The sequence below is a fragment of the Podarcis filfolensis genome, assembly GCF_964270895.1.
Source record: "Podarcis filfolensis genome assembly, chromosome: 14".
Classification (NCBI taxonomy): domain Eukaryota; kingdom Metazoa; phylum Chordata; class Lepidosauria; order Squamata; family Lacertidae; genus Podarcis; species Podarcis filfolensis.
The window spans coordinates 27,263,417-27,276,003 of record NC_139616.1 but is presented as its reverse complement, the minus strand read 5'-3'; the positions used below and the strand labels follow the sequence as shown (position 1 = coordinate 27,276,003).

General features: G+C 46.2%; 1 protein-coding gene across 2 annotated transcripts in view; it reads left to right on the top strand.

The window, feature by feature from the left end:
* Positions 1-3,489: 3,489 nt before the first annotated feature.
* Positions 3,490-12,587, top strand: part of ANPEP (alanyl aminopeptidase, membrane) — a 33,948-nt gene continuing 24,850 nt past the window's right edge. Inside the window, exon 1 of one of the 2 annotated variants that reach the window (XM_083586379.1) lies at positions 3,490-3,672. The gene's annotated coding sequence lies outside the window, so the exon portion shown is untranslated. Of the gene's footprint in view, positions 3,677-12,587 lie in introns of both variants that reach the window. The other variant, XM_083586378.1, reaches the window with a different exon arrangement.

The following is a 12,587-nucleotide window of genomic DNA, read 5'->3' as shown; positions in this document are numbered from 1 at the left end:
TTTGTGTTTGATTGGCAAAGGCTTTCTGACCCCTTCAACCATTGCAACGTCAAAAAAGGTTCCCCCCTCCCCCCAAATGGACTGCTCCACTTAAAAGCTTAGGAGAATAAACCTCTGCCTGGTGGCTGGAAGCTGATCATATGAGTGCCAGGGCAAGTGTTACTGGGATGTGTGGTGGTGGTGGGGCTTAATGCCTCGGGTGGGGTGTCTTTGGTTGTCATGCATTCATCTGACACCTGCAGCCAAGGGCACCTGTGGCAAGGCCTCTGACTGAACTCTAAACAAACAGGCAGGTTCTCCTGGGAGCTCAGATCCATCCCAAGCGATGCAGAGCTTTAGGGGTCAAAAATCAACGCCTGGAATTGTGCCTGGAAACAGCTGAAGCCAATTTGGATTTGTTTTGAAGCCAGTGCAGTGTATTTCCAAGCAGCCAGTGGCAATAAGTAATCTGCCTGTGGTATTCTGTACCAGCCAGCCTCTTCCAAGGGGCAGCCCTGTATGCGGCAATTAAGCCTGTGTATTGGTTTGGCAGCCCTCCCCTCATAATGCCACAATCTTTGGCACTTCAAAGACAAGCTGTTTTATTGTCACTTGTTTATAAGGTGCTGCAAGAGACTTGTTTTTGCTGCAGCTGACAAGCAGAATGCTGTGTCGGTGCAAACTCAAGGCGGATTAAATAAGGGTTGGTTGCCACTGAGGACTAGTTCCCACATGCCTGCTCCTTGCTCCTTGGCTGTAGCCTCAAACACTGCCTGGCTTGGCTGACTCATTGCCTTCCCTGTGCCTTGGCCATGGTTCTCAGCAGGAAGAGGGTAGCCCAGATGAGGCCTCTTGAAAGTGATCCGTTGTGTCACTTGGGTGAGGCAATTTCCTTCAGCGCAGAACAGCTGTGCACAAACTTCCACAAGCATGAAATATGGGAAACTTTCTGGGAAAACCCGAAGCTGGAAGGGGACTCTGTGCGTGGTCAGCTGGGGTGGAGTGTCCAGGGGGAAGGGAAAGAGTCATCTAGCCTCGGAAGAGTTAACCGTTGGCAGGTCTCTAGGGCAACCTTCTGCCCAGGCCTCTGGACTTCACTCCCCTGAGGCTGCAGAGAGACTGTTTTTGAAGCTCAAGAAAAGTATGGGGATGATGCTCTGTCCCTTGGTCTTTTAAGTCCTAAAGAGGCAAAGGAGGATGCTTGTGAGCTCTTTGAAACAAGGGACAGGAACACCATGCCCATGGGCTGTCCAGCAGGACCACCCTCCCACTTTCTCACCAGGCTTTGTCCCACCCTGAAAGATTCCCCCAACTTTGCTTGCAAAGTCAAGGAGGTGGCACATCACCTACTACAGGGAAAAAACAATTATATAGCATGCGACACAGCATTGACACCCCATCTCTTGGATCTATGAGAAAAGTAAACACAAAACAAAGTGAGCGTCCTAAATCTTTTCAAGTGGTGGGAGGCTTTAGGTTTGCCAGCACCCACCTCGGATTAGGTTTCCTAGGAACCAATGTCACCGGAGAAGGTAGTGCCTTGGTGAGATACATGTTTATTTACACATATGTCTATGCTGAACATTAGATGGCAGGGCTCACAGCATTCCCTGCCCCCAGCAGATTTTGCTCCCCTGCTAGGTTACCAGGATGATCTCAGTCCTCATTTTGGTTTCAGGAGAGAGAGAGAGAGAGAGAGAGAGAGAGAGAGAGAGAGAGAGAGAGAGAGAGAGAGAAGCCACTGTACCTTCCCAGTTCAAGCCAAGACTGGCCTCTGGCCAATTGCTCTCCTATGGTTAGAAGAAGAAGAAGAAGAAGAAGAAGAAGAGTAGTAGTAGTTTGGGTTTGATATCCCGCTTTATCACTACCCAAAGGAGTCCCAAAGCGGCTAACATTCTCCTTTCCCTTCCTCCCCCACAACAAACACTCTGTGAGGTGAGTGGGGCTGAGAGACTTCAGAGAAGAGTGACTGGCCCAAGGTCACCCAGCAGCTGCATGTGGAGGAGCGGAGACGTGAACCCGGTTCCCCAGATTACGAGACTACCGCTCTTAACCACTACACCACACTGGCTCCCACACTGGTTAGGCTGAAGTGGCCTCCAGCCAGGTGAGGGGCAGAGGTGATAAGCGTGGTGGTGTGGGAACTGGTACAAATGACCAGGGCTGGAGATCTGGAAAGGGGATCTGAGGCCCAACTACCTTGCCTATGTTTTATGCTGGGATTTTTTTTCCCAGCTGGAGCTCCGCTCCAATACCTCTCAGGTGGGCGCCATTGCCATTCTAAGAGAACAAGGGAAAAGTTCATGATGAGCTCCAGCACCTCTTTTTCTAGAAAAGCAGCACTGGTTTTATGTAATTCTTAACGAAGTATATATTTCATGATCGATGCACGCACAATTCTGTATGATGGCTTGCAAACTTACGTTGTGAACGAAGCACTTCTGATTCTATATGAACATTCACTGCTGTGCTTTGGCAGTATGACTGCAGTCTCATTGTATTATGCCTAGTCTTGTTAGTATGTTTTTCTTAGTGACCACTGTGCAAATACAACAAAGTTGTTGTGCGATTGTGGTGGGCTGCACATAAAAGTTAAACATTTAAAGTGCATGGCTGGTTCAGCAATGATTGTCTTGACTGCTTACTTTATTGGCATCATTAGGATCTTAATACCCTCAGCAAGTATGAATATTATTATATATCTATTATTAACATAAAAATGAGAACACATTTATTGTATATCCCATGTAAAGATTTTTAGCCAATCTGCCCTTGCTGTGGGGGTTCAAACGTCTTTGTTTTTTTTACTATGGCCTGAACCTGCTCTCTGTAGTCCTAGCGAGCGGGGGGGGGGGGAGTCTGCCCCCTCCTTATGGAAGCCCTGCTAGGTGGGTGTTTCTGGCAACAAAGCACCTGTACTTGGCCAGCTCTTCTGTCATGTAAAAAAGATGCTTAAGAGACTTGGCTAGTGATGTCAGCTTTTTAACAAAGAGACTAGTCTGACCACTTCAGAACTTCCTTCTACAGAATCCCATCTGACAGATATCAAGCCACAGGCTTGGAGGGGACCCAAAAATAATATCCAGACCAACACCCAATCCTACAAGAGGGTCATATTCCTAAATAGTAACAAAACAATATTGTTTTCCGCTTGAAGACCAGCACTTCTTCTAGCATAAGCTTCCATGGACTGCAGAGGACTGAAGCTTGTGCCGTAAGAAATCTGTTGGTCTTTAAGGAGGCACAATATTTTGCTGTTTTTGCTGCTCCCATCCACCCTGTGACTGAGAAGAGAGAAGGCTCCCTTATTCCAGGCTGTGACCACCATGCTTGCCTAATTCCTCTCTGCTGCACCTGGTAATGGTGGAACCTTTGCTGGGCATAGGGCTCCCTTCCCACCTGCCTCTCTGGGTGAGTGGGTGGATGGGTGGAGGTAGTGGTTATCTTGTTTTGGCACATTGTAGACCCATCAGCTTCCCTTTCCTCAAAACCACAGTGGCACTCCCAGAACCAGCTCAGCAAGTCCGATAGCGGGACGTTACACCCACAGGAGGTTGCCCAATTTGATACTCTTTGGAAGTATCAAAAGTATTTTCACTTTACAAGCCATGACTTCTTCCACCTAACGAACGTTAGGATCCTTTTCTTGGTCATCTGGCACAGACCTCTCCCTTCTGCTTCAGGAAGCTGCAGGTTGGTTCATTTTTCTCATTCTTCAAGTACATCAGAGTGGATAAATGGAAAGAAAGGGTTGTCAGGACTGGAAAATATGAAGCTGTCGTGCTTCCTATTTTGGCCAGTTAGTATTTGGGGTTATTTATTCATTTGTTTGACTCATTAGTTGCCTGTTACCCAAAGCCCTATGAGCAACTTAGAGCACATTTTAAAATGTAAACATAAATGCATTGGAGCAGCTTGCAGGATGCAGAAGCTTCTGAGTTGCTTAGGTGTGATGTGTGGGAATTGATGGTCAGCAGAGGAACAGAGGAAGCTGTCTTATACCAAGCCAGACCAATGGCTCATCCAGCTGAGTATTGTCCTTTCCTTTCCCTACTACATGGAGATGCTAAAGGGGATTGAACCAGGGACCTCCTGCATGCAAACTCAGTAGCTATGGCCATTCTCTTTTTTTTTTTTTAATAATATTTTTATTTTTCCATATAAACACAATACAACAAACATAAACATACAAAAACAAAAACAAAACAAAAAACATGTATCATTTCATATCCTAATTTCATATCCTATCTTCCCCGACTTCCTCATGCCTCCCCTTTCTGTATTCCAAATTCTTATCGATTGTTCAGCAAATCTTCCCTTATTTTAATTTAAATTTAGACTATTCTTCCTTATTTTCCTTGTCTTAACCATTGCTAATAGTAACCATTTACTTTCCAGTCCAACATCATTCTAACTTTCATTAACTTTGTGATATTTCTTTAAATAGTCCTTGAATTTTTTCCATTCTTCTTGCGCTGCTTCTCTTCCCTGGTTTCGGATTCTGCTCGTCCTTTCTGCCAAGCCCATATAGTCTATCACCTTCATCTGCCATTCTTCCAGTGTGGGTAGTTCTTGCGTCTTCCAGTACTTCGCAATGAGTATTCTAGCTGCTGTTGTAGCATACATAAAGAAAGTTATATCCGTCTTTAACACCCCTTGGCCGACAATACCCAAGAGAAAGGCCTCTGGTTTCTTGGGGAAAGTATATTTAAATACCTTTTTAAGTTCATTATAGATCATTTCCCAGAATGCCTTAATCTTCGGGCAGGTCCACCAAAGATGAAAAAATGTACCTTCAGTTTCTTTACATTTCCAACATTTGTTGTCAGGCACATGGTAAATCTTTGCAAGCTTGACTGGGGTTATGTACCACCTATATATCATTTTCATAATGTTTTCTCTTAAGGCATTACATGCCGTAAATTTTATCCCGGTGGTCCACAACTTTTCCCAATCAGCAAACAAGATATTATGACCAATGTCCTGAGCCCATTTAATCATGACCGATTTAACCGTTTCATCTTGTGTATTCCATTTCAGCAGCAAATTGTACATTTTGGACAAATTCTTAGTACTGGGTTCTAACAGTTCTGTCTCCAATTTTGATTTTTCCACCTGGAAGCCAATTTTACTGTCCAGTTTAAACGCTTCATTTATTTGATGGTAGTGGAACCAGTCTCTCACCTTCCCTTTTAATTTCTCAAAACTCTGCAATCTCAATTTGTCCCCTTCCTTTTCCAAAATTTCCCAGTATCTTGGCCACTTGGACTCCATATTTAACTTTTTAACTGCCTTAGCTTCCATTGGCGACAGCCACCTTGGAGTTTTATTTTCCAGCAAGTCTTTATATCTGTCCCAGACATTTAGTAGTGCTTTTCTGACAATATGATTTTTAAAACTTTTATGTGCTTTAACCTTGTCATACCACAAATATGCATGCCACCCAAAAATGTTATTAAAACCTTCCAAATCCAAAATGTCTGTGTTTTCAAGAAGTAGCCATTCTTTCAGCCAGCAGAAAGCTGCCGCTTCATAGTAAAGTTTAAAGTCTGGCAGGGCAAACCCCCCTCTTTCCTTTGAATCCGTTAGTATCTTAAATTTAATTCTGGGCTTTTTGCCCTGCCAGACAAATTTAGATATGTCTTTTTGCCACCTCTTGAAACAATCCATTTTATCAATTATTTGCAATGCTTGGAACAAAAACAACATTCTTGGCAATACATTCATCTTTATAGCTGCAATACGGCCTAACAAGGAAAGCTTTAAGTTGGACCAAATCTCCAAATCTTTTTTCACTTCTCTCCAAGTTTTTTCATAATTATCTTTAAACAAATTCACATTTTTAGCTGTCATATTTATACCCAAATATTTCACTTTTTTAACCACAGTCAACCCTGTCTCATTCTGGAACCTTTCCTTTTCTATCTGTGTCAAATTTTTCTCCAAAACCTTTGTCTTAGACTTATTCAATTTAAATCCTGCCATTTGACCAAACTCTTGAATTATTTCCAAAACTCTTTTCGTGCTAGCTTCTGGCTCTTGCAATGTAAGTACTAAGTCATCTGCAAATGCTCTCAGTTTATATTGTTTAGCTCCGACCTGAATCCCTTTAACCAACTGGTCCCTCCTAATCATATTAAGCAAAACCTCCAGGACCGATATAAAAAGTAATGGGGAGATAGGGCACCCCTGACGTGTCCCTTTTTCAATCTTGAACTCTTCTGTAACCACATTATTTACAATTAGTTTGGCTTTCTGTTCAGAGTATATTGCACCTATACCATTTTCAAACCCTTGGCCTACCCCCATCCCCCGGAGGTTCTTCAACATAAAACTCCAAGAAATGTTGTCAAAGGCTTTCTCGGCATCCACAAATATCAAAACAGCTTTAGTGTTTATGTTCACTTCCAGCTTTTCCAAAATGTCAATTATATTCCTTACATTGTTCGACAAGTGCCTTTTTGGGAGAAAGCCCGCTTGGTCCCCGTGAATCTCCTCCATCAAAACTCTCTTCAGTCTTTTTGCCAAAATATCAGCAAAGATTTTGTAATCCACATTCAATAACGAGATGGGTCGGTAGTTTTTAAGTTGGGTCTTTTCAGTCTCTGTCTTTGGTATAAGTGTAATGTAGGCCTCTCTCCACGTATCGGGTGCCCTTTTCCCCTCCATAATCTCATTGCAGACTTCCTTCAAAGGTTGTATCAACCCTTCCTTCAAAACTTTGTAGTATTTGGAAGTCAGTCCATAGCTATGGCCATTCTCAGCAGTTGCTTGGGCCACTCAGACTTGTGACGCCTTTGCTGTTTACTGAGGTCAGGGTGGCATAAGTGCCCTCCTTTTGCTGCCAACTATTGTTTCCCCATTGTATTACTTTATTTTGTTCAGCCGTGATAACAGGGCATTGATGGATGGCTGGAAAAAAACTTTGAGCACTTCCTGATCTGAATCAGCCAGGGTGACAATTGAGCAATGTTCAAAGCAGAGGATAAGCCCTTTTACAGGCAGTCAAACCCCCTGGACACGTCCCAGAGTGGGGAAGAGCTGCTTTTTCTAAAACAGGATAGCCAACTGTTCTCTTGGCACCTTGCGGGGTGCAGGTTCATCAGTGCTGCAAGCAGGCATGAGCAGCCATCTCGGCATAGTTCAACTGCTGTTTCCCTGAGCTGTCTGTCCTCATGGGTTCCCGATTTGCCAGTGACGCTGAGGAGGCCCATAAAACAATTCAGCAGCAATAATCAACTGCATCACGAACATATATACTCTCCTGATGAACATCTTATCTTGCAGGCTTGGCAAGTGTTGAGTGTGGGGCAAAGGCTGCTGACTGTGGAACTTGCTCCGACAGGAGGCAGAGATGGCCACCAACTTGGATGGCTTTAGAAGACCATTAGACCAATTCACGGAGGAGAGAGCTATCTGTGGCTACTAGCCATGATGGCCATGCTCTGCCTCCACTGTTGGAGGCAGCAATGCTTCTGAATCCCAGTTGCCGCAGGATGTGCTTGTGCACTTCTGCTCAGTTCCTGCTTGTTGGTTTCCCACAGGCATCTGTGAGAACAGGATGCAGGGCTAGATGGGCTATTAGCCTGATTCAGCAGGCTCTTCTAAGACCATTAAGGAACCTATTATAATAATAGGTTTGTTTTTATGATGCATAAGAGCATAAGAAGAGCTGACTTCTGGTCAAGTCAAAGGGGGCCAGTCTAATCCGGCATCCTGTTTTCTCAATTGCCAACCAGATGCCTGAAAGAGAAGCAGCCCACAAGCAGGACCTGAGTGCAACAGGAGCAGCTCTCCACACACACGATTCCCAGCAACTGGTATGCAGAGGCTTCCTGCTTCTAGCCGCCATGATTAGTAGCCACTGCATTGCTTTGTCCTCCATGAATTCCTCTGATCTCATTTTAATGCCTTCCTGGTTGGTGACCATCACTACATTTTCCGACAGGAAATTCCATAGCATTCCTATGCTGTGTGAAGAAGTCATTCCTTTTTGTCTGTCCTGAATCAGCTTCATGATCCCAGCTTTCAGAACTCCCTGCTCACTTTCCCCCACACCACTCATGACTTATGCCACTCATCTCCTTTCTTACTCACATTTTCTTCAAAAAGAAGCCCCAATGTAGAGCCTTTCCTCATGGATAGCTCAGGAGGTTAGAGCGTGGTGCTGATAATGCCAAGGTTGCAGGTTTGATCCCCGTATGGGGCAGCTGTATTGCAGGGGGCTGGACCACATGATCCTCAGGGTCCCTTCCAGCTCTATGATTCTATAGGGGACTTGATGTATCCCTGTAGGGAAGGGCTGCTAAGGACCAGCCTGCTGCACCCTTATGGGTGGTATTCAACTATGTTTTTCTCCAGGTAGGCCTGCTGAAATTAATGGACCTAACCTAGTATTGTTCACTGAAGTGGGTCTGCTCTGACTAAAACTCAGTTGAATATCCCACTATGTTTCCCACCTACTTGGGTGCAGAGTCAGAGCCTCATTCTACAGGGAGCAAATCCCTGACAGCAAACAGCTGGAGTTATCTGCAGCTGCAAGGGAATGCATGCATGTCCTGCTTTCAGGTTTCCCATCGAGACATCTGGTTGGCCACTGAGAGGACAGGATGTTGGACTAGATGGGCCACAGCTTGACCCAGCAGGGCTATTCTTAGGTTCTATGTTCTTAAGTGCCTCAGATCCTTCTATAAAAGGAGCTCTGGGGGAAGGGAAGGGAAGGGAAGGGGGAGAAACACTAGAGCGGTCAGCCGACAGACTGGCTTGGATCCCTATGGAACCAGAGGCAGAGGGGGAAAATCCTGGAGGAGGCACCTGGGTGGCCACTGAACTGTGATCCTTGTGTGAAGAATGGAGGCATCCTGCGTCCCTGCAAGGGCTAAGCACAGACAGGGAAGCAGACCTGGCAAAGTGGGGAGGTCCTGAAAAAGAGGTTCAAGAGGGTTTTTCCCTTCCTCCTGCTTGCCCCAGAGGAATGTTGAGTCAGAGCTGCCAGGAAAGGAGCTGCTTTGCTTGAACAAGGAAAGTGAAGGCAGCACTCACTCCTTGCAGAAGAGCCCTAGAGTGGCCTGGGCTGAGGGTTTCGGGAAGAGGAGGGCCATGAGCATGGGGCCAAGTCCAACATCCACCATAATTTTAGCTGCTCTTTTCTGAACCTTCCCTAGCTCTACAATATCCCTTTTGAAGTGCAGTAACAAGCACTGTATTCCAAGTGTGTTTGTAGCATAAATTTGTATAACAGCATTATGACGCCAGCAGTTTTATTTTCAGCCCCTGTCTTAATGACCCCTGCGAATTTTGCTGCTTTCCCCTCCACAGCTGCCACACACTAAGTTGACATTTTGAATTTTCACCACGACCCCAAGATCCTCTGGTCAGTCACCCCCAAAGCATCTATGTGAAATTAGGATGTTTTGCCCCAATGTGCGTCACTTTTTAAAGTTGAACCAGGACAGAAATCTGAACAAGCAAGCAAATAAAGGGAATCTGGCCACTGTCTGGACTTGTCCTTAGTCAGCCTTCCCCAACCTGGAGCCCTCAAATGCCTTCAAATGTTGGGAATCATAGAATTGGATGGTGTCCCAAGGGTCATCTAGTTACAGCCAAAGAACCCCTGACACATGGTCATCCAGCCTCTATTTAAAGGCTTCCAATGGAGGAGAGTCCACCATTTTTGAGGTAGTCTGTTCCATGGTCAAGCAGCTCTTACCGTCAGAAAGTTCTTCCTAAGGTTTAGTCAGAATCTCCTTTCTTGTCATTTGAATCCATTGGTTTGAGTTCTACACCCCGCAGCAGCAGAAGACAAACCTGCTCCGTCTTCCATGGGACAACCCTTCAGATATTTGAAGATGCCTATCATTCCTCATAGTACTTGGTTTCCAGACCCTTTATCATCTTGTTCACCCTTCTCTGCATAATGTTCCAGCTTGTCAATATCCTTCTTAAACTGTGGTGCCCAGACCTGGACACAGGACTCCTGGTGGGGTCTGACCCATGGCAGAATAGAGCAGTACTCTTTCTATCATCTGAGGTATTAACTACTCCTCCCAGTTTGGTGTCATCTGCAAATTTGAGGAGCATCTCCTCAATTACTTCCTCCAAGTCATTCATAAAGATGTTTAACAACTCTGGGCCCAGGACAGAATCCTGTAGCACCCCAGTTGTCATTTTGTAGGATGACAAGGAACTGCTGCTGAGCCCTCTTTGGGTTCAGTCAGTCAACCAGCTACAAATCCACCTAACAATAACACATTGCCAGCTTCTCTGCAAGGACATCATGGGAGACTTTGTCAAAAGCCTTACTGAAAGCATCCCCCTGATCCACCTTTCCACACAATGCTACCCCCCTCCCTTCCTGTTTGGCCTATAGGTTATACCCCTCACTTACTGCATTCCAGTCATGAGACTCCCATCGTCCCTGGCCACTGCCTGTCTAAAATAACCAGAAGGCCATCAGGCTAGGAAAGGCTGTGACACTACGCCGCCTTGGAGAGAGCACTGCCAGAAAGGATGGGCAACTTCCAAGCCTAGCCTAGGTATCAGGCCCACTCCCAGCACCTGCCCCTCAAGCCCAGCCCTCCTTGCTGAGAGTACAGGAGGGCTTGGGAGGCTGCCAACTGGAACTGGCACACGGGGTGGGGGCACCCCATCTCTTTCGCTCTCTCCAGTGCTTATGGAGAGCTGCAGGAAGCAAACCTGTGCCAAGTCTGGCTGGTGTTTTCCCAGCCAACACGGCTGGGCTGATTACCTGTTTCCGGGTGGGACCTTTGTCCCTTTTTATGACACCTTCATTCACCCCTGCCCGAAGCTGCTTCTACCTCCATCCTAAGGGTGTCTGGAGCGCCTGCAGGGGCGCCTATCCCTGGGTGGATTGATCCCAGGGGGGGCTGCTCTGCCACAGAGCTTGAGGCAGCAGCCGCTCCTGCCTCTTATGCTCTTATGCCCCCCGCCCACCGGCTGGGATCAAGGATGTTGTGTCCCTCAACCCGGTTCCTGCTGGTTCAGCATGGGTCTCCCGGTCCCGATCCTGGCCTCAGACCCAACCGTGCTGCAGCAACAGCGCCCGAAGCGACCCGCCCCAGCTTCTGCACCCCTGCTCTGAAGGAGGGGGTCTAGCCCAGGATCTAGGCCGCTCTTTTTGTGTGACTTAGTCCGAGAGCAAGGAGTCAGAAGAAGAAGAAATCCTCTCCACGGGACAGATTTTCCCAGGGCTTGGCAGCAAGCCTGGCCCAGCCCTCCGAGCCGCCTCTCTGGAAGGCCGGACCTGCAGCAGGACCACCCGCCTCCCAGCCTGGGTTAACTCCTCGCCTGCTAAAGGCCGGGAGATTTTTTTCCTTTTCAGGCTGGGATCTCTCTCCCGTTGACCCCGAGCGAGCAGCTCCCCGGCTCTGCAAAAGCAGCGCTGGGCACAGCACCCGGCCTCTTGCCACATCCCCGCCTCCTCCTCCTTCTGAGTGGGACCCTCCCTCAGTCTCTGCTCCTCTTGAAAATGCTTTAGCCCTGGTGTGGCTTTGCTGCTAGGTAGTCCGCGCTCATGGTGGAAATTTTATTTTTATTTATTTATTTCACAAAATTTACACACTGCTTGATTGTTAAAAAACAGTAAAACCATCAATAATTACATTAAAGCAATTCTGTTCTAAAACTTCACAGAGACAGAAAGGGTTAAACTAGGTGACATAGCAGGAGAGTTATGATTGGATCTCAAAGGGGGGGAGGGAAGCCCAGGAGCGGTCAAATGGATTGGGCTGTCGTTCCCCTCTCCCCACATCCTTTCTCTAACCCAACCCTCCATCTCTCTGCTGCAGAGAGAACTTTCCTTGGAGCATCTCACAAGAACTGACCCATAAGGTGTCTTATGGATGCATGAGTTACTTATGGATGCATGGATGCATGAGTAACTCATGCATCTTCATCCTAAGCACAGCATAGGGGTTAGGGCAGTGGCTCTCAAAGGGGGTGGTGTGCCACACTGGTGTGACAGGAGAGAATGGCAAGCGTGGCAGGAAGAAACCAAGGAAACCTTGAAACATTTCAGTGTAGTAGAGTAGTGTGTTCATGAGGAGAGTTTGTCTCAAATTAGACCTGATATAAATGAGATTACCTGGCAAAAGCACATTGAGTTTGTATACATACTTAAGGTACATATGTGAGAGGCATGTTTATAATTATATTTTGGGAATGATGCATGTACTTGTGTAGCTGCATTGTTTTATACTTTCTGGATGCCCTATGATCATATTTTAAAGTACTTGTGTTCTAGCAGTGCTTGGTTTATAACATAGGAGTCGTTTCTTTTTGGTTTCCAATGTATTTCTTATCAATTAAAAAAATCAGTGTGGCGCGAGCATTTTTTTAATTTATTCTGAAAGTGTGGCTCTTATCCAAGCGCTGTCACCACCACAAATATTTTTCTTCAAAGGAAATGCCAAGGAATCTCATCACAGATCTCTCATGCCTTGCCAAGTTTGACACTAACCACAATTTTTGTTGGTGCTTAAAACACAGACACCGTCGTAGGATTAATTACAGGGAGCTAAACATGCTTAGTTAACTCAGCACCCATATAGGGAACAGAACTGGACCCACAGCTAGCCAGGGCTGGGGCA